Below are 26,492 nucleotides of genomic sequence, written 5' to 3'. Positions count from 1 at the left end.
AGGCCTGCTCCCACCACACGGCTGTTGCACTTGCTGCTCTCTTTGGCTTCCTCAAGTCCAAGTTCCAGTCTCAGTGGTGTTGTGTCTCAAATATCCCTTCTCAGTGAGGCTGTCCCTTCACTGATGCCACGTTATTAAAGTTCACACACATGTCCCTTTTTCTGCCAGGCCACAGATATTTTATTAGATAAGATTCAGACAGCTTTGCCCCCCCCCCTCCCAGCTCCTCACAGCCAACTCACTCAACGCACCCAGGACAAGTATTTCAATTGCCTTGGCCGCTAGCTGTATCCATGACCCAGAGGTGGCCCTGCCAAGCATCGGCCAGTTCCCACAACTTGCTCAGCCTGGGACTGGGCCTCTGCCCTCCTGGGGAAATCAGCAGGCCGATGGACAGTCTTTCTCTGCTCTTCCCCTCCACCTTGGCAGAGAGGCCTTGTCCCAGATGGACTCCAGGAGCCTGGCTGGCACAGTTCAGGTTCATGTCCATTTGGATGGATCTTTCTGGACTCTAGAACACAATATCCAGGATGCAGAGGTGACCTCTGACCTGCTGTATCTGGACTCTGATGCCGGCTACCAAAGCTCACCCTCTCCTCTTCCTGGATACCCCTGGAGATGACTTTTCTGGCTCCTTTGCTGTCAGGCATGGCCACCGCACTGTGAACAGAAGCAATGTGTCTCCTCCGAGCTAAAGACAATAGGAAGCAAAGGCCTCGCTGCATCTCTCGTTCCAATCTGCCATGACCTGTGACCTCAAAGACAGCAGAGCCACAAGCTGGAAGGAGCCTGGGTGCCGCAATCTCCACTCAGAGGAAGGCTGCCTGCCAATCACAGCATCGTGGACTCGGCAGGGAATGAAAATAAAGTGTTGTGGGCACCGTATGTTTTGGAAATGGGCTACTACCACGACTGGCATTTCACCTCCTGCCCCTGTCTCCTGCTCTACTCTGTCTTCTGCTAATAGCGTGCCCAGCTGGGACGTTGTCACTCCTGATCCCCCACACGCACCACACCTCCAGGGACGACGGAAAGTCTGTGCAGGAGTCCTTTCTGCCCTTGGGATGTGTGAGTCACGTTAAGGGTTGGCCGAGCGAGGGAAGGCTCTGCCCGCTCCATCTCTGTGAGCCTGGTCCCAACAGTGTGTGACTCTGGGCAGGGCTCCACCCTGACACAGTCGAGGCTTCCTTGTTCTTCACACCAGAGCCGGAGCGTCTGCCTGAGCCGCTGCACCGGGAAGCATGGGGGCTCCGGGACACAGGGGCAGCGCCTCTGAGCGCACCCTGCCAGACACCACCTCACTTGCATCACTTACATCAGATGCGGAAATGGAGGCACACAGATGCTTCAAAGTGACCCACCCAGGTCTGCACTCTTCGTAAGTGGCTGCCCCGGCCTTGACTTGGCCTTCTTCATCCTCTCTCCCTGACGGGACAGTACTACCTCCCGCCGGGCTGCTCACCCAGGAAGCATAGGTCCTCCCCGACTCCTCCCTCGCCCTCACCTCCCATATACAATTGGGCACCAATGCCCAGCTGTTTTGCCTGTAGGAGTCGCTCTCCAATCATGCCCTTCTCTCCATCTCCACTGCCACTGAGTGGTCCCAGCCCTCTGCCTGATCCTCCAGGACTTCTGCCAGGGACCCCTGGCTGCTGTCCACACGGCTCCTGCTCCAGGGCACCCTGCTTAGCAGGCAGCAGCCGTGGGCATTTTGGGAAGATGCAGCTGACCATGCCAACTCCCAGGCTAAGACAGCCCAGAGGTTTCCCAGGCCGCTTATAAAAAGGCCTTGCTAAGGTCTACCCAGCCCGTGAGAACCAGCCTCTTCCTGAGCCCTGTCCAGCCTGAACCCCTCCACACACACACACACACACACACACATTCCATTCTGGTCGGGGTGGCCTTTGCCAGGCCCCTAAACCCCACCAGCTCCTTGGCAACAGCATCTTTTGCACATGCTGTTCCTTCTGCACGGAACACCCTTCCTCACCGTTCTCCTGGTTTATCCCTAATGGCCCTCAGAGCCCAGATCTGCTGTCACTTCTTCCTGAACTTGGCTGTGACCCTGTTGTCCAGTGGCACCCTGCAGAGCTCTCATCCCTGGTGGGTCTCAGTAATTACATGGTGAACGGGCATCTCGTGCGCTTGAGTTTAAGCGCCATAAACATAGTCCCTGTGTCCATCTCGCTCACCTTCAGAACCCAGCGTTGGACACAGCGGCTAACAGGGAGCTGACCTTAAATGCTGGCAGAATGAATGAATCCTTGAAAGACAGAACTGAAAGCTAAGTCTGCCTGACTCCTCACTCACATAGCTCTGCCTAATCAAATGCTGCAGACTGGACGGCTTGAAAACCAGACGTACGCTCTCTCCCAGCCTTGAGGCTGGAAGTCCACGCGCGAGGTGCCAGCAGGGCTGCTTTCTGGCCAGGCCTCCTGGGCCTACATGGTGGCATCTTGCTGTCTGCTCTCAAGGCCTTTCTTCTCGTGCACACATACCAGGAGCAAGAGGTCTCTGGTGTCTCCTCCTCTTCTTAGAGGACAGTAACCCTATCAGAGTAGAACCCCAGCATCATGGCCTCACTTAACTTAATTACCTCATTAAAGGTCTTATTTCCAAATACGGTTCCATTGAGACACAGGGCTTCAACATGTGGATTTGGGGAGTCAAAATTCAGTCTATAATATTCCACCCTTACCCCCCAATTCATGTCCTCTTGACATCCAAAACACATTCACCCCACTCCAAAAGTCCTAACTCATTCCAGCATTAATTCCAAGACATCGTAACCAGAGAGCAGTGAAACTTGAGGTTCGATGCGCTCTGAGGCACAGTTCCTCTCCCGCTGTGAATCCATGAAATCCAACAGCTGACCTGCTTCCCAAATGCAGCGGTGGCAAGCCCAGTGCCAAGGGGAGAAGTTGGAAAGGAGGAGTCACAAATTCAAATCCAAAACCCAGGAAGGCAAATCCCACCAGTTCATAGAGGTCAAGAAGGAGACACTGGGGCTCGATGCTGTGCCCCGGGCCCCCTGGAGCAACAGAACCAGTCCCACTGCTCTGGGGGTGGATCTGCCCCTGGCCCACTGAAACCACGGAGGCGGCCCCACCCTCTGAAGCTGCAGAGGAAGCAACCAGGTCCCCTTGGCCTGTGATGGCATTGGTAGCCCTGATGACCTCGGAATGACCTCCAGGGTCCTCCCACCCTCGTCCTGAAGGAGAAAGCTTGTTCAGAGCTGCATGACTCTGTGCATGGACTCTGTGTGTGGAACCCCAGAGGTCCAGCAGGCTGCCTTCATTTCTTCTCGTTTTTCCTGGCCCCTTTAATCCCAGCTGGAATTATTTAGACCCCACTCAAAGGATCATTCAAAGACATCATCACAGAATTACCCAGAACAATATTTGACCAAATATCTGGGCACCCCATGACCCAATCAAGTTTACATATAAAATTAACAATCACAGAAATCACACCAGAAACTGGATGTGACCAAAGCTTAAGGAGTACGCAAGATCAACGTAAGAGATTGGTAGCAGAGACAGCCTTGGGGCTGGTGCCATGGCATAGCTGGTAAAGCTGACACCTGCTGTGCCAGCATCCCATATGGGCATTGGTTCAAGTCCCAGCTGCTCACTTTTTTTTTGACAGACAGAGTGGACAGTGAGAGAGAGAGACACAGAGAAAGGTCTTCCTTTGCCATTGGTTCACCCCACAATGGCCGCCGCGGCTGGCGCGCTGCAGCTGGCGCACCATACTGATCCGAAGCCAGGAGCCAGGTGCTTCTTCTGGTCTCCCACGTGGGTGCAGGGCCCAAGGACTTGGGTCATCCTCCACTGCACTCCCGGGCCATAGCAGAGAGCTGGCCTGGAAGAGGAGCAACCAGGACAGAATCCAGCACCCCAACCGGGACTAGAACCCGGTGTGCCGGCGCCGCAGGCAGAGGATTAGCCTATTGAGCCATGGCGCCGGCCACTGCTCCACTTTTGATCCAGCTCCCTGCTGATGGCCTGGGAAAGCAGTGGAAGATGGCCCAAATGCCTGGGCTCCTGCACCCACATGGGAGACCTTGAAGAAGTTCCTGGCTCCTGGCTTTGGATTGGCCCAGCTCCGGCCATTGAGACCATTTGGGGAATGAACCAGAGGATGGAAAATCTCTCTCTGTCTCTCTGCATCTCTAGCCACATGCTTAGTGTTTTCACCGGGAAGAGAAACATTTTCATTTTATTTTTCTTCTGTAATATGGTTAATCTGGAAATTTTCCAAATCTTTGAGTACTGATTTTTTTCCCTAGTAATTCTTTAAATTTCTCTTTCTCTGCTTGCATTTTATTATAAGCAATGAGGAGACACCAGGCTACATTTTCAATACTTTTCTGAGAAATCTCCTCTGTTAAATATCTAAGGTCATCATTTATAAAAACTACAATTCAGCCAGATTCTTTGGCACTTCATAACAAGCATTGCTTTTCTAAAATACAGTTTGAAATTTGAAATAGCATGTTCCTCATTTCTGACTGAAACCTCCCTAGAAGCACATGTAATGTTCTCTATTCATGATGAGAAGTGTGTTCTTTCAGATAATAGACGTTTTCTCTATGGCTCTCCTCTTTTCTTTCCGAGCCCTCACCAGAATTGTTCTTGTCGTCCAACAGTCTCTTCAAGGCCGAACAGGCTTTTTCTAGTGTTCATCTCAAAACCCTTTCAGTCTCTGCCCATACTCAGTTCCAAAGCCACTTCCGCATACTTGGGAATTTGTCACAGTAGCACCTCCCTCTCAGTACCAACACTGGTGAATATTCTCTAGGAAAATCGAAACAGAATCTACCATATAGATAAATAGATGGAATACACACACACGTGGAGAGAAAATTAGTATAAGATAATGGTTCCAGAGGAGGGCTTTGGCCTAACAGTTAACATGCCACATCCCATATCAGAGTGTCTGGGTTCAGTACCTGCCGCTGGCTCCTGACTTCAGCTTCCTGCTAACGCAGACCCTGGGAGACAACAGTGATGGCTCAAGTGGTTGGGCTGCCTCCGCCCTCAAGGGAGACCTACACTGAGTCCCCAGTTCCCAGCTTCAGTCCAGCCCCGTCTAGCCATTGCAAGCATTTGAGGTTGGAACAGTGGGTTGTAACTCTCTCTCTCTCTCTCTCCCCCCATAAGTAAATGAAGAAATATTTTTAAGGTAGTGGCTCAAGTCATCATAGAGGCTGGCAAGTGCAAACTCCGCAGAGCTGAGGGCGCCGCTTCAGCCTTGCGTCCAGCAGGCTGCTGCCGTCAGTGGAGCTGCTGACCTGGGATGGGAGAATTCTGTTGCTCAAGGGAAGAGCCACCTTGTTCTGCTCAGGCCTTCAAATCTCTTGGCTGAGGCTCACATCATGAAAGGCAATCTTTTTAATTTGATCAATACATTTAAATCGTAGTCAAAGCATTCATTCAAAGCATCATCATGTGCCAGCATCCCATTTGTTTGTGTGCTAATCCAGCTCCCTGATAATGCACCTGGGAAAGCAGTGGAAGATGGCCCGAGGGTGTGGGCCCTGCACCCACAGGGGAGACCGGAAGAAGTTCCTGGCTTAGGCCTGGCCCAGTCCTGGGCCATTGCAGCCATTTGGGGAGTAAACCAGAGGATGGAAGATCAATCTCTCTCTCTCCCTCTCTCTCTCTCTCTAACTCTGACTTTCAAATAAATAAATAAAAGTCTTTAAAGAAACCTGTCTCTAAGGAAAAAAGAACTTGGTGGAGAAGGCCTTTGCATTTCTAAGGTCACAAACAGAGGTGGCCATGGTGAACCAGAGATAGTTTGCCCTGGAGGAATGGAAAGCCAGGGACTTCTATGGGATGATCTGTTTCCTTGGTCACTGGTCATGAATGGTGGGGGGTCAGGGAGTATCATGTCTATGCCACCTGAGTAGTGGCATATGCCTGTTGACCCCAACACACCACATGTCACCCCGTGCCCTCCATCACCTGGCACTACCAGAGTGTACCACATGCTACACAGGCTGAGCCACACCCGTGCCACCACCTCCCCACTGCAGAATGCCCAAGGCTCTCAGAGGCACTGTTTAAAGGCCTCAAAGCCCAGCTCCGAAGCTCAATCTCTACAGCACAGCATTGAGAGGCCTCCAACACCCACTGGCTCCCGGAGCTCTCTGAGCAAGCAGGCCACCCGCCAGGGAACTGGGGCAGAAGTCCCAGCAGCCACTAGCAGACTTCAAGGCACCCAGGTTGGTGGTGGAGGTGGGGGGGAGAGCCCAGGAATGTGCATTCTTAGCCTCTGCCTTGATGATCTGCCATAGGTCACAGAGCGCCAGTCCCTATCAGAATTTAGGGTTGCTATGTGGTTGTCTCTGAATGGTCCCCTTGGGGTGGAGCCGCCTAGGGGCAGGTGGGATGGGGAAGGGACACCAACTGCGAGCTGTGTCCCAGAGATCCAGCTCCCTCCACGTGCTGTACGTGTACCCCTCACAGCATCAGAGCAGCTCGCCTCCTCAGCTTCCCCTGCAGGACTCAGTCTGCTTCGTCACCACACGCGGGACCCCATTTCTGAGCGCCTGCTCGAGGCCTGGCTCCTTTATCTGCAATCCAGAGTCCTGCTAATGCACACCCTGGGAGGCAGCAGGTGATGGCTCAAGTACTCCAGTACCTGCCACCTACGTGGGAGACTCAGGCATCAGCCTGGCCCAGCCAAGGAGTAAACTAATGGATAGAAGATACTGTCCCTAACACACACTCCTCCAACCCTCTCCCCCTGACTTTCAAATAAACTACAAATAAATAGATTTTAAAGCAAATCTGTTTTGAGTTGTACTTTGAAAGAAGAGGAAATTGGATTCTGGGTCTGGGTGGGAGGAGGGGTAGTGTGGAGAGGAAGTTCAGGAAGGAAGCCAAAGGCACAGATTTCCAGAAACTTCCTCATGGTTCCCTCCCCTGTGCATCTCATCCAAACAAAAGCCGCCCTGGCATGACTACAGGCTCCGTCCCTCCCTCTCACTCCAAAGGTGCCACGGCTCCGCTCAGGACCAGGGCCCTGGTCTCACCTGGTCACCAGCTCTGCCTGCGGCCCTCCCCTCTTGGCTTTCCCTCCAGAACAGCCCCCATCCCAGGCCTCAGTGGCCCTGGGCTGCCTGCCCAGGATGGATCAAGTCTGACCACACCCTCCACACTGAGCAAAGCCTTGGCGGGGTTGGGGGGTGGTTTGACCCAAGCACTGTGGGCCAGGCAGCGTGGATGGGCACACACCAGGGTCTTCCCTGAGGCTCCTGGGGGCAGCCACCGAGTGCACCTGCACACTGGCCCATGCCATCGGAGTGTGGGTGACTCCTGCCCACTCCTCTTCTAATCTTCCTGAGGTTTCCCTCCAGAGCAGGTGTTCCTAGCCTCAGTCCAAAGATGTTCCTCTCCCCCCAGAGCTCTGAGAAGAGAATTCAGGGTTTGTGAATATTTTTAGTTAATGAATGAATTTTTAAATTAACTAAATTAATTAGATTGCAGTTTATTAATGAATTTTAACTTTATAGATGTATTTACTTATCACCTGCTGCCTTCCTGGGGTGCGCATTAGCAGGAAGTTGGAATAGACCGCAGAGGGGCTCACAGCCAGGATGTAGGTATCCTAAGTGGTATCTTAATTGTTGTGCCAAATGCCCACCTCAAAGGGCACGTGAGTTTGAGCGGGAAAATATGTATCTGCATATTCACTAGCCTCTAACTAGAATTGAGTATTTGTTATCAAAATAATGGTAGGGAAATTTATGATGGTATTTGCGAAATTGTGACTGTATCATGGGTTGTGGCAGACCTTTTTTTTTTTTTAAGATTTACTTATTCATTCAAACGGCAAAGTTACAGAGAGAGAGAGAGAGGAAGGGAGGGAGAGAGGGAGAGAGGGAGAGAGGGAGAGGAGGGAGGAGAGAGAGAGAGAGAGAGATCTTCTATCTACTGGTTCACTCCCCAGATGTGAGCAATGGCCAGGGCTGGGCCAGGCTGAAGCCAGGAACCAGGAGCTTCTTCCAGGTCTCCCACATGGGTGCAGGGACCCAAGGACTTGGGCATTCTCCACTGCTTTTCCCAGGTGCATTAGCAGGGAGTGGGACTAGAAATGGAGCAACCAGGACTCAAACTGGTGCCTGTGTGGGATGCTGGCATTGCAGGCGGTGGTTAACCTGCTGTGCCACCACGCTGGCTCTGTGGCAGATTTATTTTTTCAAAGATTTTTTTATTTACTTTAAAGTCAGAGTTACAGAGAAGCAGAGAGAGAGAGAGAGAGAGAGAGAGGTCTTGCATCCGCTGGTTCACTCCCCAGATGGCCACAACAGCCAGAGCTGTACTCATCCAAAGCCAGGAGCTTCTTCTGGGTCTCCCATGGAGGTGCAGGGGCCCAAGGACTTGGACTAACCTCCGCAGCTTTCTCAGGCCATAGCAGAGAGCTGGATGGGAAGTGGAGCAGCCGGGACTCAAACTGGCGCCCATATGGGATGCCGGCACTGCAGGCGGTGGCCTTACCCACTGTGACAGCACTGGCCCCCAGATTTTTTAAAGTACCATTTACACCCATCTTCACTTCAAAATGACCACTGTGCAAGTCTCAACAAAGAAGCCCATATGTTACTTTATCATAGGGTGTTTCCTATGTTTTTTAATGTTTCTACTTCTGAGGGATGGAGAGAAGGAGATTCCATTCACCAGACCACTCTTCAAACGCCCACAACAGCCAGAGAGTAGGGGAACGGAGACCAGGAGCTGGGAACTCAATCCAGGTCTCCCACATGGGCAGCAGGGATCCAACTACTTGTGCCATCACCACCTCCTCCCAGGAAGCCGGAATCGGGACCAGAAAAGGGAATTGAACCTGGGTGCTCCTGGGTGGGACACACGCATCCTAACCAGTGGTTCATCCCCTAAGCCTAATTCCCCCTGCCAGCTTTAGTGTTCTGGCGTCTGCACTTTGGTATCACCAGTTACTTTGGCAGTGCCGCAGCCTTGGTTTCATGCATTCGGAAACCAAATTCTGAGAAGGGGTCCTCAGGCTTCACCGGGTGTGCCTGGGTGCAGGGTACATGCAAGGCCATCTGGGGTTCTCGTTCCGTACTGAAATTCAGGCCCCAGTGCACACCCACAGAGTCCCTCTCCACTAGCAATTCTACTCTATGGTGTTCTCTTGATTGAGAAAGACCTTTACTAGCCAAAGGCCATTATGTAATGCTTGCCTTGCAACAAATGTGCATGTTGTTCATCACAATAGTATCTCTGGACACTTGAAAAACAGCTGCCACATGGGAAGGAAAGCTGGGGTTGGCCAGTCTGGCGGCTGGAGCCCCGCTGAGCCCTCCTGACCCTGTGCGCTGGCCCACTGGGCCGGACCACGTGGATCCAGCAGGCAAAGGCCGCGGATCTCAGACTCACCCCCACGTTCTCACATGAGCCTGCGGCCCACGAAACCTTCCACAAGATGAGCTGACATGGGGTGACCAGGGTTGGCTGGCCTCAGGCGGGACACAGCTTCAGCCTCCCCATTTTCCCACCAGCGTCTGGGCCCCTTTGGCACTCGGCTGCCGGCTCAACAAATGAACATTTAGGCTTGCAGCACTGCACTCCAGCTCCATGAAGAAGCCTCCTTGCTCGGCGTAAGTATGTCTGTCCCGTGCGGCATCTGGGACACAACCTGCACTAACAGAACCTTCCCTGTTCACCTGCAGCCCTGCCTCCCAGAGGCTTGTTCCCCGGGCAATCGCTGCCCGGGCCCACTGGAGACGGTGTCCAAGCTGCCTCTACCTGTGGTCTGTCCCCCAGCTGGGGACACACCTGACAGCATGCCCAGGCCCAGGGCCACGCCTCCAGCCACTGCTGACACTGCTCCTCAGCCTCCCAGGCCGTAAATGAGAGCACAAGTCCTGGGTGAACCCTCAGTCCCTCCTTGCTCACGGTCAGGTTTAGAAGGCACTTGAGGAAGGCAGAGCCCTTAACCCCTATGCAGAGACCCTCCATGGTCCCTAAGCCCAGCCCTCCCTGGGGAGTGGGCTGCGCAGCCTCCATTCAGCCCAGCTCTGGAGCCCCTCACCCAACTGAAGCTCCTGCAAATCACCCTTCAAGGACACCATTAGGAAGGACCCACAGGAACCAGTGCCGAGGTGCAGTGGTAGGCTAAGCCTCTGCCTGGGACGCTGGCATCCCAAATGGGTGCAGGTTCGAGTCTCGACTGCTCCACTTCCCATCCAGTTCTCTGCTATGGCCTGGGAAAGCAGTAGAAGATGGCCCAAGTCCTTGGGACCCTGCACCCACCTGGCAGACCCAGAGGAAGCTCGTGGCTCCTGGCTCCTGGCTTTGGATTGGCGTGGCTTTGGTGATGGAAGACCTCTCTCTCCATCTCTCCCTCTCTCTGTCTATAACTCTGCCTCTCAAATAAATAAATACAATCCTTATAAAAAAGAAAAAAAGAAGAAGAACCCACAAACAGTGTTTGTGTGGTGCAGTGGTTAAGATGCCTCTTGACCAGAGAGCCCGGGTTCAGTCCTGGCTTCTCCACTTCCAATCCCAGCTTCCTGCTAATGGGAGGCAGCCAGCGATAGCTCAAGTGCTTAGGCCCCTGCCACCCACACGGGAGAACCAGATGTAGTTCCTGGCTCCTGGCTTCAGCCTGGCCCAGCCCTTCCTGTTGTGGGCACTGGGGAGTGAACTAGCAGATGAAAGATCTCTCTCTCTATCTCTATCTCTATCTCTATCTCTATCTCTATCTCTATCTCTACATCGTCCACTTCTCAAATAAAATGAAATTTTAAAATTTCACAAAAGACCCACAAAACACACACAGCAGTGGAACTGAGACACTCACCTGGGAACAGTGAGGCAGATAAACCCCGTGGGCCACCCGTAGAGACACCCCACACACTGAGCACCGAGAGACCTCCCATGTGGCCCACGCTCAGCATGCATGAAGCCTGCAAAGACCCCCACCAGGACTGTGCACACTTGCCACACACACTCGCACACACCCAAACAGTGCTCCAATCACTCCGAAGCCTGGTCACACACTTGCCACACACACTCCACACACCTGCTGCTAAGGTGACAAGGACACAGATGGGCTCAGCTGTGCCCCAGCCACCCCACAGCTGTGGCTTTCATCCTGAACCCCAAGTGTCCAAGGTGTTTGTGGGACTGAGCCTTCCCCCAAGGACAGCTCTACAAAGCCGCTTTGAAAAAGAAAAAAAAATGAGAACTGGCACCGTGGCATAGTGGGTTAAGCTGCAGCCTGCAATGTTGGTGTCCGATACGGGTGCTGGTTTGAGTCCCGGCTGCTCTACTTCCAATCCAACTCCCTGCTAATGTGCCTGGGAGGGCAACAGAGGAGGACCCAAGTCCTTAGCCCTTGTCACCCATGTGGGAGACCCGGATGGAGCTCCTGGCTTCAACCTGGCCCAGCCCTGACTATTGTGGCCATTTGGGGAGTGAACCAGTGGATGGAAGATTCTCTCTCTCTCACTCTGTCTCTCCTTCTCTATGTGACTGCCTTTCAAAGAAAATAAAAAATCATTAAAAAAAAATTAACAACAAAGGTGACAGTGCTGACAGTGCTCCCCAAGCGATTGCTGGATTTTCCATCAGGTTGTAGATGGCGTGAACTCTAGATTCTGGAATCCAAGATGCTCATCCACACAGTGACAACACTGATGACAACGACAGCTACCGCCATAGCAGCAAACACCACTCTCGGCGGCACTGTAGCGCCGCGGTCCCCACGCAGACCCCACCCAACAGCAGGGCCTGTTAACCACACTCACCCACAGGCAGGGACACAGGCTGGGGGGGGGCCCAGCTTCTGGCCCCAGGGCTAACTCCAGAACAGTCCGTTACCCATGAAACCACACAGTAAGACCCCAGATGCTCCAGCCCAGCCCGCAGCGTGTGACCACACACGCGTGTGCACACGCATGCACGCGCACCCCTCCGCAGGAGGTGCTACTCTCCTTGTGGAACATTCTAGAGGGCTGTGGGCTGACGGAGCCACCCCAAGTTAGCTCTGCTTCCAGTCAGGTTTGGGCTGCCTTCCAGGAGGCACATCTGTGAGGTCTGGGAGCGAAGCGCCCCTCGCTAGCCAGAGCCCAGGCCACCTCTGAGCTAAGAGGGCCGCAGGGCCTGGGGCGGGAGGTGGGCAGGGCTGGCTCTCCCCTGCCCCCAGGCAAAGGAGCCAGGCCCCCAGGCAAAGGAGCCAGGCCCCCAGGCAAAGGAGCCAGGCAGGAAGCCGCCTCCACTCAGCTCGCAGGAGCCCTGGGCCACGGGCGTCCACCCAGAGTGCAGAGAGCCCTGGACAGCCTCTGAGAGCGCTGTCTCCGGGCCACCAGCCTCAGGGACATTCTTAACCCCTAGCCCAGGGGGAGCACCCTGCCCGGCCTCCACGTCTGCGCTGGGGCCTGGCCAACAGCTGTCCGCAGCTGCAGGCTCCTCTGCTGCCTGCCCCGTCAGCCCCTGGAGTCTGCCTTGCCGGAGCCTATCAAAGCCTTCCCGTCCTTCCAGCTGTCGCCGGGGAGGCCAACAGAGCCACCCCCCCACAACGCCTGGGGAGGGGGCTACAGGGCAGTGCCTCCTCAGCCTGCAGCCGGAGGAAGCCAAGGACACTCAACTTCCAAAACTGAAAGCACTCCCCCCCCACCCCCGACTCCCAGCTCCTTCCCCAGCCTCTGCCCACAGGGACGCAAGCAACAGGCAGGCACAGAGAGGGAAGGCTGGTGTCTCCCGGCTGAACCAGTCTCCGGCGCGACCCCCGCCCCTTTTTGGCTGCTATGTCTCCTAACACTGAGTCTGAATGACCACATGGTTCAGGGCTTCTCAACCCAGCGCTGTTGGCACTCCGGGACGCACAGCTCCTGGTGCAGGGGTAGGTGGGTAGGTCTGTGCATTCCTGACCTCCACTCGCCAACCACAACAACACCCATCCCTCCACCCCCTTGTCACGATCCCAATTATCTCTAGAAACAGCCGAATATCTCCTGGGAGCACAACCACGCCCTGTGGAGAACCACTGATTTAAATGGACGCATTGGAGCAAATACGAAGCGGCCCCTGAGTCTCACCAGAGGGGCAGGAGAAGAGCAGACGTGGGTCTTCCCTCCCGAGGTCTGCAGCTTCTAGGGAGGCCGATGGGATGATGCATGTTCCCAGGACAAAGCAGGGTGTGCTGGGAGATCCTTCCAAAGTCAGAAGCCAGGAGAAATCAGAGGCTGGGGTCCACCCAGGAGGGCTTCCTGGAAGAGGAAGAATTTTGTATAGGTCTCACATAGACAACAGGGGAGGAGGCAATTTCAGAGAAGAGCAGAGCCCAGGGTCGGGGGTGAGCGAGAGACCATCCAGGGACAGGAAAGAAGGTGGCACGGCTGGAGGGGTTTTCATCTGGAGTCCGTCTGTTTGCGAAGGCTCCCTCCCTCCCAGGGTGCATCTCAGAGGCCAGGGAGCAGGCCAGACACTGGGGATAAAGGAGGGGAGCGGAGATGGCGGGGTGGGGCCAATCCCACGCGCCCAGCACAGCAGGCAAAGGAGAGGATGCAGGAGAGGCCGGGGCTGTGCAGGGCATGGCTGGGAGGACCGGGGGGCTGCTGTGGGGGTGAGGAGAGGCAGGTGTAGTCCTAAATAAGGGGCTGTTCTGGGCTTGGAGCACCCCGCCAGGCCTCCTGGCAGGCCATAGAGAGCACCGTGGCCTGGGGCGCTCCCTGCTCACACGTGGGCATGGCTCCCCCCACCACGGGCTCCCTGAGGGCAGAGGCCACTCTCCAGTGCTCAAGGCAAGCTGCCCACAGGGAGCTTCTGGGCTGGTCTGCCAGCAGGGGGCGCTGTGGACCCAGGCACAGGCAGGACTCCGGCCCTGGAAGGGAGGCGCCTGGTGGTGAGGACTCCTGTTCTATCAGCCACCCCAGCCTCACCTGCCTTCTTTGTACACCTCAGGTTCTCCAGCTCCTCACAGGGCTCCTTCCTCTGGCTGAAGGAGGAGGAGAAGCAGTTATGCCCATTTTGCAGATGAGAAGACTAAGGCTATGCAGCGGTAGCAGGGCAAAGAGGATGGAGTCGTGGCTTTGGGACCTGAAGACCAGGTCAGCATCTTGCTCCCCTTGTGCCTGGGACAACTTCTAGGGCTTTGAGCAAACCCCTGTAGTCAGGGAGAAGAGCATGACGCCCACACCGTGCCCAGGCTGAGCGGAGCTCTGAGGATGCTGCACACGGCAGCCCCACATGGACAGGGCTGGGTGCCCGGAGGAAGTGGTAGCAAGGGTTAGAGGCAGCCTCGCTCACTGCCTGTCTAGCTGAGGGGACAGCAGTTAATGGGGCCGAGGGGTGGGCAGGGCAGGGAGCCACTGATGTACCTTGCTCCTGGTCCTGGCAGTTAGCCACAGCGATGCCACGGACACCACCCACTACCGCCTCCGTGGCCAGCATTTGGTGGCTCTGAGAGCCGTCCTGCTGATGGCCAAGGAAAGGAGACCCAGGGAGAAAAAGTGACCTGTGGCTACTCCCAGGTGTGCCTGGCGCACGCCCACCATGCTCTCAGAGGGCTGGGGGCTGGGGGGGAGAGGATAAGTTCCTGGCTGTGGCCTGGAGAGGCCTGGCGGGGCGGGGAGGGGGAAGAGAGGTGCAGAGGGAGGCTCTGGCAGGAGGAACCTGAGCAGACGCAGGGAGGCCATCGAGGCCCAGCTGTGTCCGGCAGTGCCCAAGCAGGATGCTGGAGTGGCCTGCGGGGAGCCACCATGAGGGAAGGGCACGGTGGCATCAGAAAAGCTCAGTACCATGGTGCACCGCGGTGTGCTGCTGCTTACGCCACTGGCGCCCCATATCAGAGCACTGGGTTTGAGTCCTGGCTCCTCTGCTTCTGATCCAGCTCCCCACCAGTGTGCCTGGGAAGGCAGTGGGAGATGGCCCAAGCGCCTGCATCCCTGCCACCCACATGGGAGACCCAGATGGAGCTCCTGGCTCCTGGCTTCTGCCTGGCCCAGCCCTTGGGGGAGTGGACCAGCAGGTATGAGATCTTTTTCCTCTCTCTCTGCCATTGTGCCTTGCAAATAAATATATAAATTGGGGGGGGGGGGGGAGGGGAGAGCAGGTAGGCAGTCAGGCAGGCTGGCCTGAAATACTCTAGGAACTGAGTGAGGCTGAGACTTGGGGCAGCCTCACACCCAGGGTTAGAATCCACAGATGAGGCAGCTGATCTGATGCCGCGGCCAAGGGTGACTCAGCTCCTGGCTTGGGAGCTGGGGCGGTGCGGCCGAAGCTGGGATCCAGCAGCCGGTGGAGGAATGGGCCGAGGAGGGAATGATAGGTTCCAGCTGGGACAACCGAGTTGAGGTATTTGGGCTACAGCAAGGGAGGTGAGCTTTGGGCTCAAACCAAGTCCAAAGTCAGGCAACACCGTCCACCACAGCTGCCGGAATATTTTTAAATATTTATTTATTTGAAAGAGTTAGAGAGAGAGAGAGAGAGAGAGAGAGAGAGAGATTCCATCCATTGGTTCACTCACCAAATGGCCGCAACAGCCAGAGCTGGGACGATCCGAAGCCAGGAGCCAGGAGCCTCCTCCAGGTCTCCCATGCGGGTGCAAGGGCCCAAGCACTTGGGCCATCCTCCACTGCCTTCCCAGGCCACAGCAGAGAGCTGGATCAGAAGTGGAGCACTCGGACTCAAACCGACATCCATATGGGATCCCAGAACGGCAGGCTGGGGCTTTACCCACTATGCCACAGCGCCGGCCCCCAGAATTTGAGTTCAGTCCACCAAGAAGGAAGAACCACAACAGGACACCCACCAGACCCGGCCAGGTTGGGTTCTAGAGCTTGGGAAAGGATCCAGGGGCCGAGCTCAGCCATGGTGCCCATCACTCTCAAGGTGTTCGCTTTGCTGGACGTACAGATGAGCGCTCCGTTAGGGACGCACCGGGAGCCTAACACATCTGAGACCGGCTGGAGCCAACAGACCTGAGATCTCTTCTCTTCCCGCCCTCGCTCCCGCTTCCCTTGTGTGCAAGAGCACAGCCCCTGGCAGCTACCACAGCTCCGAACGCCTCCACACTCAGCACCTCACGGTGCTCACCAGGAGGAGACCAGAAGTCCCGGGGGCCCAGGCCATGTGGTTGAGCCAGGCTGCTTCCCCCGGGGCTGTCTCTGGACGCCACAGTGTTCCGAAGGGTGGAAGAATGGTGTGCGCATGCGCAGCAGCAAGCCAGACCCCGACGCCTTGCTCTGCCGGACCGTGTGGAGTGGGCGGCTTGCCCCACCCAGGTGTGCCTGTCACCCACCCTCAGGACTGGCTCCTCTGCTGATAGGGTCACGGGCATGACCTCAATGGCAGTTTGCTGTGTTTCTTTTTGCTTCTAAGGAACAATTAATTCACTTTGGTCCAATTGGAGTTTACAGACCTCCCCTTGTCCCAGGCCCTGGCAGTGACACTGGAGGAGCTGTCTCCCGGGTCACCGAGGGTGCGCTTGGTCAGCTGGAAGCGGGGGCCCTCCCTCTTGCCCGTGGGCGGCAGCGGGGGGGGAGGGGATAGGGGGCGGGGATGAACCTCTCTCTTCCCATCCCGCCAGGTTTCAGAGGAAGAGAGCGGGGCAGGCTGAAGGGGAACAGCACCTATCTAGTCACCTCTCTCACCCTCTATTGTCCCGAAGGCCCCTTCCAGGTGCCACTGACCGCAGGTAGCACTGAGAAGGTGAGGAGGGGAGGGGAGGGGAGGCTGGAGGGTAAGCCTGGTGTCGGGGAGAGGGGGCAGAGGCAGGAGGGGCGGCTCTAAGGCAGATTGGCCAGCAGAGAGGCAAGCAGAGGCCAGTGGGTGGCTCAGCCTGAGCCTGGGGCCCCGAGCCTGCAAGGCTGCTGGGCCTGCCCTAGACCGACCCGGGAGCAGAGGTGTGGCCTGCAGAGGGCTGGCCCTGGGGGTTACTGTCCCACAGTCCACTGGACACACCCGCGAGGAGACCCCAGGCCAACAGGGAGCGGGTGTGCAGCCTCTCTGCATGGGACCCCAGAAATCATGTCCTGGGGGGTGATCCCAGGTGTGGTGTGGGGCACAGCAGGAAGCGACGCTAAGTATCTGCAGGTCCTGTGCACCTGCCCTGGCAGCCCCTGAAGGAGCCCTGCAGGTGGTGGTGCTGAGCGGGAGGGCACGGGCACTGGTGATGTCAGCCACGCAATGAAGAAAGCAGAGGCGCTGATGACACCGCCTGGCCGGCCTCAGCGGGGGCAAGGTGACTCACCGCAGGCAGCCCCACCGCCAAGGGGCAACCGGCGGGGAGGGGGAGGGGCCGAGTCCTGCGCTCTGCTCCCCAGAGCTCTGGGTACACGGTGTCCTGTGCCTCGAGAGGAAGCGGCCCGCCCTCGCACCACAGCTGGGTGTGTGTTCGAGGGTGGGCCGGGCTCGGTTCCCTCCTGTGTCCTGTTGGCTGCTCCAGGTTCTAGCGGCTGCTGGCCCTGGTGGGACAGCCTGTGTAGAGACAACACCGGATGGCAAGCTGCTAACCGCGACCACATGGCGTCCTCGCAGGGGTACAGCCCGTTCCTCCTGCTGTAGCACCTGTAGACTCACCCCCACACACAGCCCCCTTGCTGCCTCCGGCCCTGCCTTTCCCCATCTCTTGGTGGGGGAGGGGCACCATGAACAGTTGTCCAAGTCAAGAACTGTGCAACTGGAAGGGGCACCCCCTTACTTTGCAGGTCACAGCCAGGCTGCACGGCTGCCTGTGGCGGCCCCACCCCCTCCCTTCCCTAAGTGACTCCTCACCCCCAGCCACCTAGAACAACCTTGCCCTGAACAAGCTCATCTTCACGGCCAACTTCCTCCACTGAGGCTTCTTTCACCACCTGACTGCATTCATTCACTCACTCGTTCATTCATTCCACAAAAAAATTGTTGAGTTCGTGCCAGGTTCTATTCTAGGCGAGGGAACGGGACAGACGCCCCCTGAGCTCATGCGGGTCACGTTCCAGTTGGGGAAGAAACAAATAGCCTGATACCTGAGACTCCAAGTGAGGGCAAGTGCCACAGCGGAGAATAGCGCCGGGCGGGGGGCAGGGGGCAGGGGGCAGGGCCCTGCCTCAGCTGGCACCATCCACACGGGCTTCCGTCCCAAGACCTGGGCTCGGAGCACAGACCTGGAGGCAGTGAGGGAGGGGACCCTCCAGGCACCCAACGTGAGAAGAAGTTTTCAGGACCCAGCCTGCTTCTGCCAGGAGCCTGCAGCGCCCACTTCCCAGGGCTGGCATCCATGTTCTCCCCTAACAAACAAGAGGCCCTGGTGGACTGGCTCGCCCAGGGCTCTCCGCCGGCATCATGCACTCAGCGGGGGCCCGAGGAGTGACGGGAGCCTGGGTGGGAAGACCAGCACGGCCGCCTGGGAGCTGTGCAACCTCGGCAGGATGCTTGGCATCTCTGAGCCGGTTCCCTCTCCTAGAACGTGCCAGGGCATTGCTGAGGATTAAACGAGGGCACGGATGTGAGATCCCGATACATGGGAGGTGCTCCGTAGATATTTTCTAGGGCTGTCCTAGAAAGCCCTAGAAGAGGCGCTTTTCATAAAAGAGCAGCGGGGTGAGGACCCCTGTGTCTACCTGCACCTGCCAACCCAGGCTGGGGTGGGGGGTGAAGGGGCGGGGCCTGTGACACCACCGCCCAGCTTTCAGCTTCCTCCAGAGGGGCCCTCTCCTCTCTGCCTTCCTCCTTCACTCCGGCTGTGTTGGGGGAGCGCGGTCCACCCCAGACTCTGGCACTGTGCCACCTTTCGGCTCAGCCAGGGCCAAGGCAATGAGGCAGCAATTCCACCAGCACCCACCGTGTGCCACAGGCCTTTCCTGAGGCCTGCTGGGAGTGTGGGCTCTCGGACCCTGCTAGAATAGCAAGCAGGTGCCCCCAGTGTGGGCGCAGGCAAGAACAGTGAGGGGAGTGATGCCGGCTGGCCTGGCTGGCTGCAAGGGACCTTGACATGCATGGCCCACTTGACAGTAACCCCCTCACGGGAGCACCTATAGCTCTTCTCACAGCTGGAGAAACTGAGGTTCAGGAACTGGGGGCGGGGCCAGCAGCCACACGGGCACTCTTCTTGTGGGAGAGCATCCCTGGCAGGTGGACAGCCTGGGGCTGGGGGAGCTGCTTGCCAGGCTCATCGGTGCAGGCCAACATGCAAGCCCCTGACCTAGCCCACTCCACACTAGGATCTCTGGGGGCCCTGGGACTCCCACAAGCTCCTGGGTGACCAGGAGGCAGCTGGCTCAGTCTGGACAGTCAGGGCTGCATTGCAAAGCCTGATGAGGCCACTGCTGGGGTCCTCCCGGCTCTGAGGCAGGAAACAGTCCTGGTGGCAGCTAGCTTGTATTGACACTTCCCTGCACAGCACTGAGCCCGGCACTGACTCGGCGAGGGCATGGAGAGGCTGCAGGACTCACCTTGGCTCGTGCAGAGCTGGCAGTGGGCCCCGCGTGGGTGTCTGGCTCCTGAGGCCATGCATCTGCCATCAAAGCAGGGATGCCTGGAGCAGAGCAGGCGGCACACGGGCCTGCGGTGCCAGACCCAAGAGTCGGGCTGGGCCCTGCAGGCTCTGGAGAGCCGGGTCAGCTCTCTGGGCAGGGGACAAGCCTGTTGGGGCCCCGGCCAGATGAGCTGGGCTAACGTGGCACCCGATCCCCAGGGATGAGAATTAAGTGGGGTGCTCATGTATTGGGCAGAGCACTGGAGGTAAAGTTCAGAGGCGAGGCGGGGGCATCTCCCTTGGCCCCATCCCAGGCCACCATCTGTGCATGTGTGCGTGCATACGCATGTGTGCCTATGTGGCTGGGGAGAGAGGCACTCTGCGGGGGCTTGTTTGTGGGGGAGCCCGTCCCCGTCCCTACCTGCTGTGGCAGCCACAGAGGACAGGACGCCCCGACTCTCATCTGTACCTCCGGGGCCTCAAAACCACAACCACGTCAGTGGCGCGTGCACAGGGGCCGGGCAGGAAGTGGGGCCACGTAGGCGGCGCACGCAGCTCTGCCAACATGCGTGTGCGGGGCAGATGTGGAGGTGCAGCTCCCACCCCTGGCAGACTGCCCAGGAGGAAGGCAAGCGGTTGGTGGGACAGAAGGGAGCTAGGCCTCCCCCAGCCCCAGCATGAGTCCAGAGGGCCAGAGACTGTGCCCCCCCCAGCTACTTCCCTCTCTTCCGAGGCACAGCCAGGCCACTCCCACTTCTCCTACACAGTTCTCCCTTCTCTGTCTCAACAGCCGGACCGATGTCAACAGCCCACGCCACTCCAGGCACTTGGGAAACCTTGGGGAATGGAGCCAAGACCCCTGCTCTGAGGGACCCACATGTGGAGGTGGGAGAGACAACAGGCAGTGGGTACTGTGGGGAAAAGCTGAGCAGAGCTCTGTGTGTGTAGTCACACGTGTGTGCACACGTGCAAGGCTTTGGATGTTCGCCCCCCAGATTTCACATGTTGGAAACTGGGTCCCCACAGTCACATGCCAGTGGCATCTGGAGGCCAGGCCTCTAGGAGGGGCTTAGGAGTGGATGATGTCACGAGGGCAGGGCCCTTGCAGTGGCGTTGGTACTGAGAGGAGGAAGAGACCCAGGTGCACGGCGTTCTGCACGTGGTGACAGCAGCCAGACCCTCGCCAGGAGCCGAGCAGAGTGCCAGCGCTTAGACTTCCAGCGCCGAGTGCCAGAGAAATGTGTTGCACTCAGCTGTTTTGCTACAGCAACAGGAAGCAGGCGACGACTGTGTGTGTGCACGCAGAGCCCTCTAGTAACCTGGGTGGCCCAGGCAGGGCCCACGAGAAAGTGACACTTCAACAGGTGCTTGGGGACCAGGGAGCCGAGCAGGTCTGCGGGGAACGCACCAAAGGAAACGGCCAGAACAAAGACCCTGAGGAAGACCAGACCAGCCAGGACTGAGGGAAGGCGTGACCTGGCCCCGCGCAGCCGGGCTTCCCCTGTGGTGTGTCGGGAGCTGGTTAGCTGTGGCGGTACCCAGGGCCGCTCTGTGTATGGAACACATCCGTGTGCATGAGGCCTCCCGTGCGTGTGGCTGTGGCTGGCACAGGGACCTAACTCCAAACAACTGTCACCGATCCAGCCACTTCCTCCCCGTCCACTGCGACCACCCTCGCCAGGCCACCATCCCAGCTGTCTCCACGCTCATCCCTGCCACAGTCTCTGGGCCACCCTGCAGCCACTACGCCTCCCTCCAGACCTCTCAATGCATCTCATCCCACCCAGAGGCGGCAAGATGGGCCCTCCCCACCTCCTCGCATTCCCACACCGGCTCCCCTCCCAGAGCCATCGCACTGGCCCTGCCTTCTGCCGGGATAGCTTCGTGTCCCCTCCTCCCCAGCCAACCCTGTGCCCTGTTCAGGGCTCCCTCCACCTGGCCCCATCTCTTAATCTCATCCCAAACATATTACATGTTTGCTTTAAAAAAAAATCTTTCAATTCCATTAAAAATTTTTATTTGAAGAGTCACAGAGAGAAGGAGTGACAGAGAGAGAGAGAGAGAGAGAGATCTTCCATTCATTGGTTCACTCCCAAATGGCTACAACATCAGGGACTGGGTCATGCTGAAGCCAGGAGCCTGGAACTCCATCAGGGTCTCCCACATGGGTGCAGGGGCCCTAGGGCTTGGGCATCCTCCACTGCTTTCCCAGGTGCATTAGAAGGGAGCTGGATTGGAAGCAGAGCAGCTGGGACTCGAACCAGTGCTCATACAGTGTGGGGAGCAATCCGGACTAGACTAAGTTACTCGAATTAAGACTTATTCTATGCATCTGCTCTCCCACAATATGGCGCTGGGAGAGAAGTAAACAGCTTCCGCACAGCTGCCTCCAGTTCAACTAATAAACTGTAGGACTTGCTCCTGATTGGAGAGCAGCGTACTCGGCGTGTGGGCAGCCGAGTTAGGATTGGCGGAGGAGGACTATAAAGGAGGAGAGAGACGGCATGCACCAGGAACATCTATGGGGAACATCTAGCTGAAGGAACACCTGTGCAGCCCCCGAGAAGAGCCGGCCGGCGGTGTGCCGCTCCCCTGCAGAAGTGGGGAATGTGGCAGGGGGAACCGCCCTTCCACGGAGGTGGAAGGGATAGTAGCCAACCTGGGAAGAACCAGCAGCAAACCCGGGGAGGGCCGAGCAGACGAAAGAACAGCGCAGGGTCCTGTGTTGCTCCTCCACGAAGAGGGGGAGCGACATAATGGTGCCGTGACTCGGATATGAAGCCTAGGCAGGACTCTGTGTCGTTCCTCCACGAAGAGGGGGAGCGACAATACAGGGTGTTGGCATCACAGGTGGCAGGTTTGCTGTGCCACAATGCAGATCCCTAAACATTCGCTTTATTTGCCTTATCCATTGCCTGTCTCTTATGAATACTGTGGGGGCAGAGACTTCCGCCTGTTTTGTTTTCTGCTGTGATCCCTCACTCCTAGAACAGTGCCTGGCCCTTGGGACACAAGGACATGGCGAACAGGCAAGCACTGAGGAAGCCAAGACTGAACGGCAGAAGGGGAAGTGGCATTTGGCGCAGTGGCTAAGCTGCCACACGGGACATCCGCATCCCATACCAGAGTGCCGAGGTCTGGGTCCTGGCTCTGCTCTCCACGCCAGCTTCCCGCTACTGCACACCCTGGGAGGCAGCAGGTGATGGCCCCGGTATGCGGGTCCCTGCCAGCCACGAGGGAGACTTGGATGGAGTCTGCAGCTCCTGGCTCCCCCAGTCCTGGCTGTTGCAGGTGCTTGGACCATGAACCAGTGGACGGGAGATCTCTCTCTGTATCTCTCCTCCCTTCAAATAAATAATTTAAAGGATGAAGGGGAGGGAGTGACCCTGGGGAGGAATTGCAGCCACTACTTTCCTTTATTCTGAAACAACCTGGGAGGTGAATAGGATTGTTTCCATCCTAAACCGAGGAGTCCCACAATGAGAAAACACAGCCATGCCCACCTCGCCCCTCTGTTTTAGAGCCTGTGCCTCCCTTCAACAGGAGCCCAATCCCCATCCCGCGATGGTCACCGCCCCCACCCTGGCTTGGGGCTGCCCCTGTGACCTGCTTTAACCACCAGACTGTGGCGAAAGTGATGCTCCTAAGAGACAGCTGGCTCCGGGGCTAGCCATGTGATCTGCAGGAGTCAAACCAGACCGCAAGGAAAAACGTTAGAGGTACTAAACTATGAAGCTTCTTCCTTTCTTGGCTGGTCTGTCTCTCTGACCTCATCATGGTGTTTTTTATTGATTATTTAATGTTATCTTAAGAGAAATTAAAATGTTTAAAAAAAAAGTCTGAGTGCCTTGTGCCGTGCAGCTGTATATCATGCGAATAGGAGAGCCCTGTGCGCATGTACAATCAAGCGTTAGGCGATGTGGGTGGCGTGCCTCGTATTTGCATACAAGAATACGTTTTATTCTTACAAGAAACACCACACAAAATCACTCAACTTTTACTGCTCTGCCTGACATCGCACGCACGGGTATGGCAGAACGGAAAGGAAAGAGGACCATGGCGGGAGAGGATGGAAGAGGGGTGGGGGGGGGGGGACAAGCACGTGCCTCGCTGTCTCCTCTGCGCATGCTCCCTGCTCCTGGCAACCCCCGGTTCGCAAAACACCCCAGCATGTGGAGATCAGTGAGCTGCTCGGCTAAGCCTGGGTGAGGACGGTGAGCTAAGAAACAGTTGTTGGTTTGAGCCCCTACGCTTGTGGGGCTTGCTATGCAGCACTTGACAACTGACACAGCGGGTGCAAGCCCGAGACGGCTGCAGCTGGAGCCACGCGGGCCCCGCTGCAGGCTCCAGTGGGGGGGGGGGGGTGAGGGGGGGTGTTTCCTCCTGCCCTCCTAGAGTTGGTCACTTGAGGGTGAGCTAGGGGTTAAAGGTTGCTTAACAACGACGACACATCAAAGTGGGTATCAGAGCTTTCGAGAAGCTAAGGCTGGACAGGAGGCAGGGAACAGGGGGCTGGCACACAGGTCAGAGCCGAGAACAGGCCCAGCCTCTGTCCAGAGTGAGCCTGGGCCCAGCGGGGCCCTCGGACATCTGGTTTCCATCCCGAATCAGTAAATAAAGCTGCTTTCCTCTGCCTCCCCCAGCCCCTGTCTCTGCTGACCCCACAGGAAACAGGTCAGGAGGGGGGTGGGCCCCCCCTGGACGAAGGCAGCCCTGGTGCTGGGATGAGAGGCAGAGCCAGGGCCTCGGCTCCAGGCTACCTCCCCACCCCTCTAAACCTGCAGTGAAAGGAATGCCCAGGGCCTCCCTGGGTCAAGGAATTGGTTTTCCTGGTGTAACGGATGACTGTCGTTCCTGCCGGTGGCCGTTAACACATCAGCCGAGGGTGCGGGGTGTTGATTCTGCTGATCCCGGGCTCACGCCTCAGTAAAGCTGTTTTAGCGACAAGACACAGAGCAGCTGTATTCCCTAGACTTGGCAGATAAGGGAAGTGTATTGTCTCACAGAGCAGGAAGTCCAGAGGAAAGGCGGTTTCCAGAGAGGTTAATCCAAAGCTCAGCACACCACCCAGGACTCTCTCCTTTCTCCCTAATGCTTCAGCTGCCTTGTCCTGGGTCAGCTCGCAGCGTGGTCACAACACGGCTGCCACCACCCAGGCACCGCAGCATCACGCAACAACGTCCACAGCTGCAGAAACAGATCAACAGTGGGGAGCGACGCCTCCTTGCACCCCGTTTTAAGATGCAGGGAAACTTGTCCTAGAAGTCCCAGGAAGCTCCCTCATCGGCCGTTGGCCAGAGTCGTGCCACATCTCGTGCCTGAATCCACTGCCTCAGCCATAACCTCGGGCCTAGGAGAGGGACAAACACTGGAGCAAAGCCGGGCTCGGAGTAAGGGGAGGCAGACAAGTCATCGAGTAGGCACTGAGCCGTGTGTGCTGGCGCGCATTTGTTGGGCCCCGTTTTTCACAGGTGGGGAAAGAGAAGAGGATGATTGGTATTTACAGAGGGAGCCAGGCCCCAATTTTCTTACTCAACAATACTGCCTCACAAAGCACTTACAGCAATTAGATTATAAAGTACTCAAGTATATATATTTTTATATATAAAATATATATATTATAAAGTACTCAAATATATATATATATATATATTTAAGCTGGAGTTGGAGCAGGTGTCTGGCCCAATAGTTAAGATGCAGATTCGGATTCTTGCACCCCACACCGGAGGACTTGAGTTCAATTCCCAGCTCTGGCTCCTGACTCCAGCTTCCTGCTAACGCAGCCCCAGCTGTGTGCAGTCCTGCTACCTGCAGGGGATGGGAGATTGCGCTCTCTGCAGGTGCAGGCATTTGGAGAGTGAACTGGTGGATGGAAGCACTCGCGTGGGTTCTCTCTCCCTCTTAAGTATTTTTTTTATTTCTTAAACTCTGAGGCTGAGCAGACTTTCCTCTCCGCTCTGAGCATCCATTCAGGTTCCTGAGTGCGGCAGGGTCAGCACTGGACAACCAGCTTCGAACCCTGACCCTGGCCCTTTCAGCTCTCCTGCTCTCGTACAAGTTACTTAGTCTTTCTCTGTGCCCTTTCCTTACGTCTAAAAGGGCGATAACAACGTCCATCCCTGAACTGTTTGATTTACCAACACACTGACACATAGAGAGGAGTGAAAAGGCATTGGGGGAGGGGTAGACTTGACTCAGCCCTGCTCCCCCCTCCCAGCCCCAAGCTCAGGACCCAGCTCCAGGCTTGCCAATCCTGCATTTCCCGCCACCCACCCCACTCAACACTTCCTGCCTGGGCGTGGCACCTGGCACTCAAGGTTCCGTCCACATTTCAGCCTGTGGCTGCCCACCCCTCAGAATCACTGCTTACCAGGGCTAGATGGGGCCACACTCCAGGCCCTGTTGCGCTCCATCCCCATCAATACTGGCTTCCTGGGGTCCTTGGCTGTAGGCGACAGAAAGCCTGTAGATTCCTCATGTTAACCAGAGAGCCAGGCTTGGGGACCACGGAGGTCTGGACTGCAGCCAGAATCCCAGCCCCAATCATGCTGCACCACGGCCAGCCCACGGGGGACAGCAGTGTACTTGACCCTGGGGCTGGTCCTGAGGCTCACTGCCCCTGACAACATTACTGCTGCTGCCCCACCAGGGCCCAGTCCTTCCCACCCTGCCTCCTTGTATCACCTATCACCTGCTTCAGAGCCCGCTTTCTGGGGTGGGTGTCCTTGATTGGCTGAGCCAGGTCACATGCCCACAGCAGATGCAAAGGAGGCTGGGATCAGGGAGCTCTGGTTTCTATAGTAGCAGGGCCTCTGCTGCTGGGGAGACAGAGAGGTGGAGTCTGTGGAAGGTAAAGATCCACTGAGTCGGGGGAACCACCTGCTGGGGGCGCAGAGCCTGCGGCTGCCTGTCCCATCTCCCACCCCAGCATTAGGAACAGGTGCACTCTTCGTGGAGCTCAGGTGAAATTTGAAAACAGCTGCAGCTGGGGCCCACACCTTGGGGTCTCTGCCAGAAGTCTGAGGACCAACCTAAAGTCACCCACATTTTATTTTGCA

The 26,492-nt window shown here is 56.9% G+C and overlaps 2 long non-coding RNA genes across 4 annotated transcripts; one reads left to right on the top strand and one right to left on the bottom strand.

The window, feature by feature from the left end:
- Window positions 1-224: 224 nt before the first annotated feature.
- Window positions 225-26,492, bottom strand: LOC149128126 (uncharacterized). Of its 3 annotated transcripts, none has more exons than XR_016230421.1 (4): window positions 26,126-26,492; window positions 25,805-25,897; window positions 13,076-13,246; window positions 225-660 (listed from the first exon to the last, which is right to left on the bottom strand). It is a non-coding gene; the product is annotated as an uncharacterized LOC149128126 (long non-coding RNA). The 3 variants fall into 3 exon arrangements; XR_016230422.1 differs by having other exon boundaries at window positions 25,805-25,879; XR_016230420.1 differs by having other exon boundaries at window positions 25,805-26,492.
- On the top strand, window positions 16,582-20,345 carry LOC149128127 (uncharacterized). Its single transcript, XR_016230423.1, has 2 exons — window positions 16,582-16,688; window positions 20,225-20,345. It is a non-coding gene; the product is annotated as an uncharacterized LOC149128127 (long non-coding RNA).

The sequence above is a fragment of the Oryctolagus cuniculus genome, chromosome 2, assembly GCF_051225735.1.
Source record: "Oryctolagus cuniculus isolate XC-2025 breed Fujian yellow rabbit chromosome 2, ASM5122573v1, whole genome shotgun sequence".
Lineage (NCBI taxonomy): Eukaryota > Metazoa > Chordata > Mammalia > Lagomorpha > Leporidae > Oryctolagus > Oryctolagus cuniculus.
Note: the sequence above shows the minus strand (reverse complement) of the source record. Positions and strands in the feature narration are given on the sequence as shown.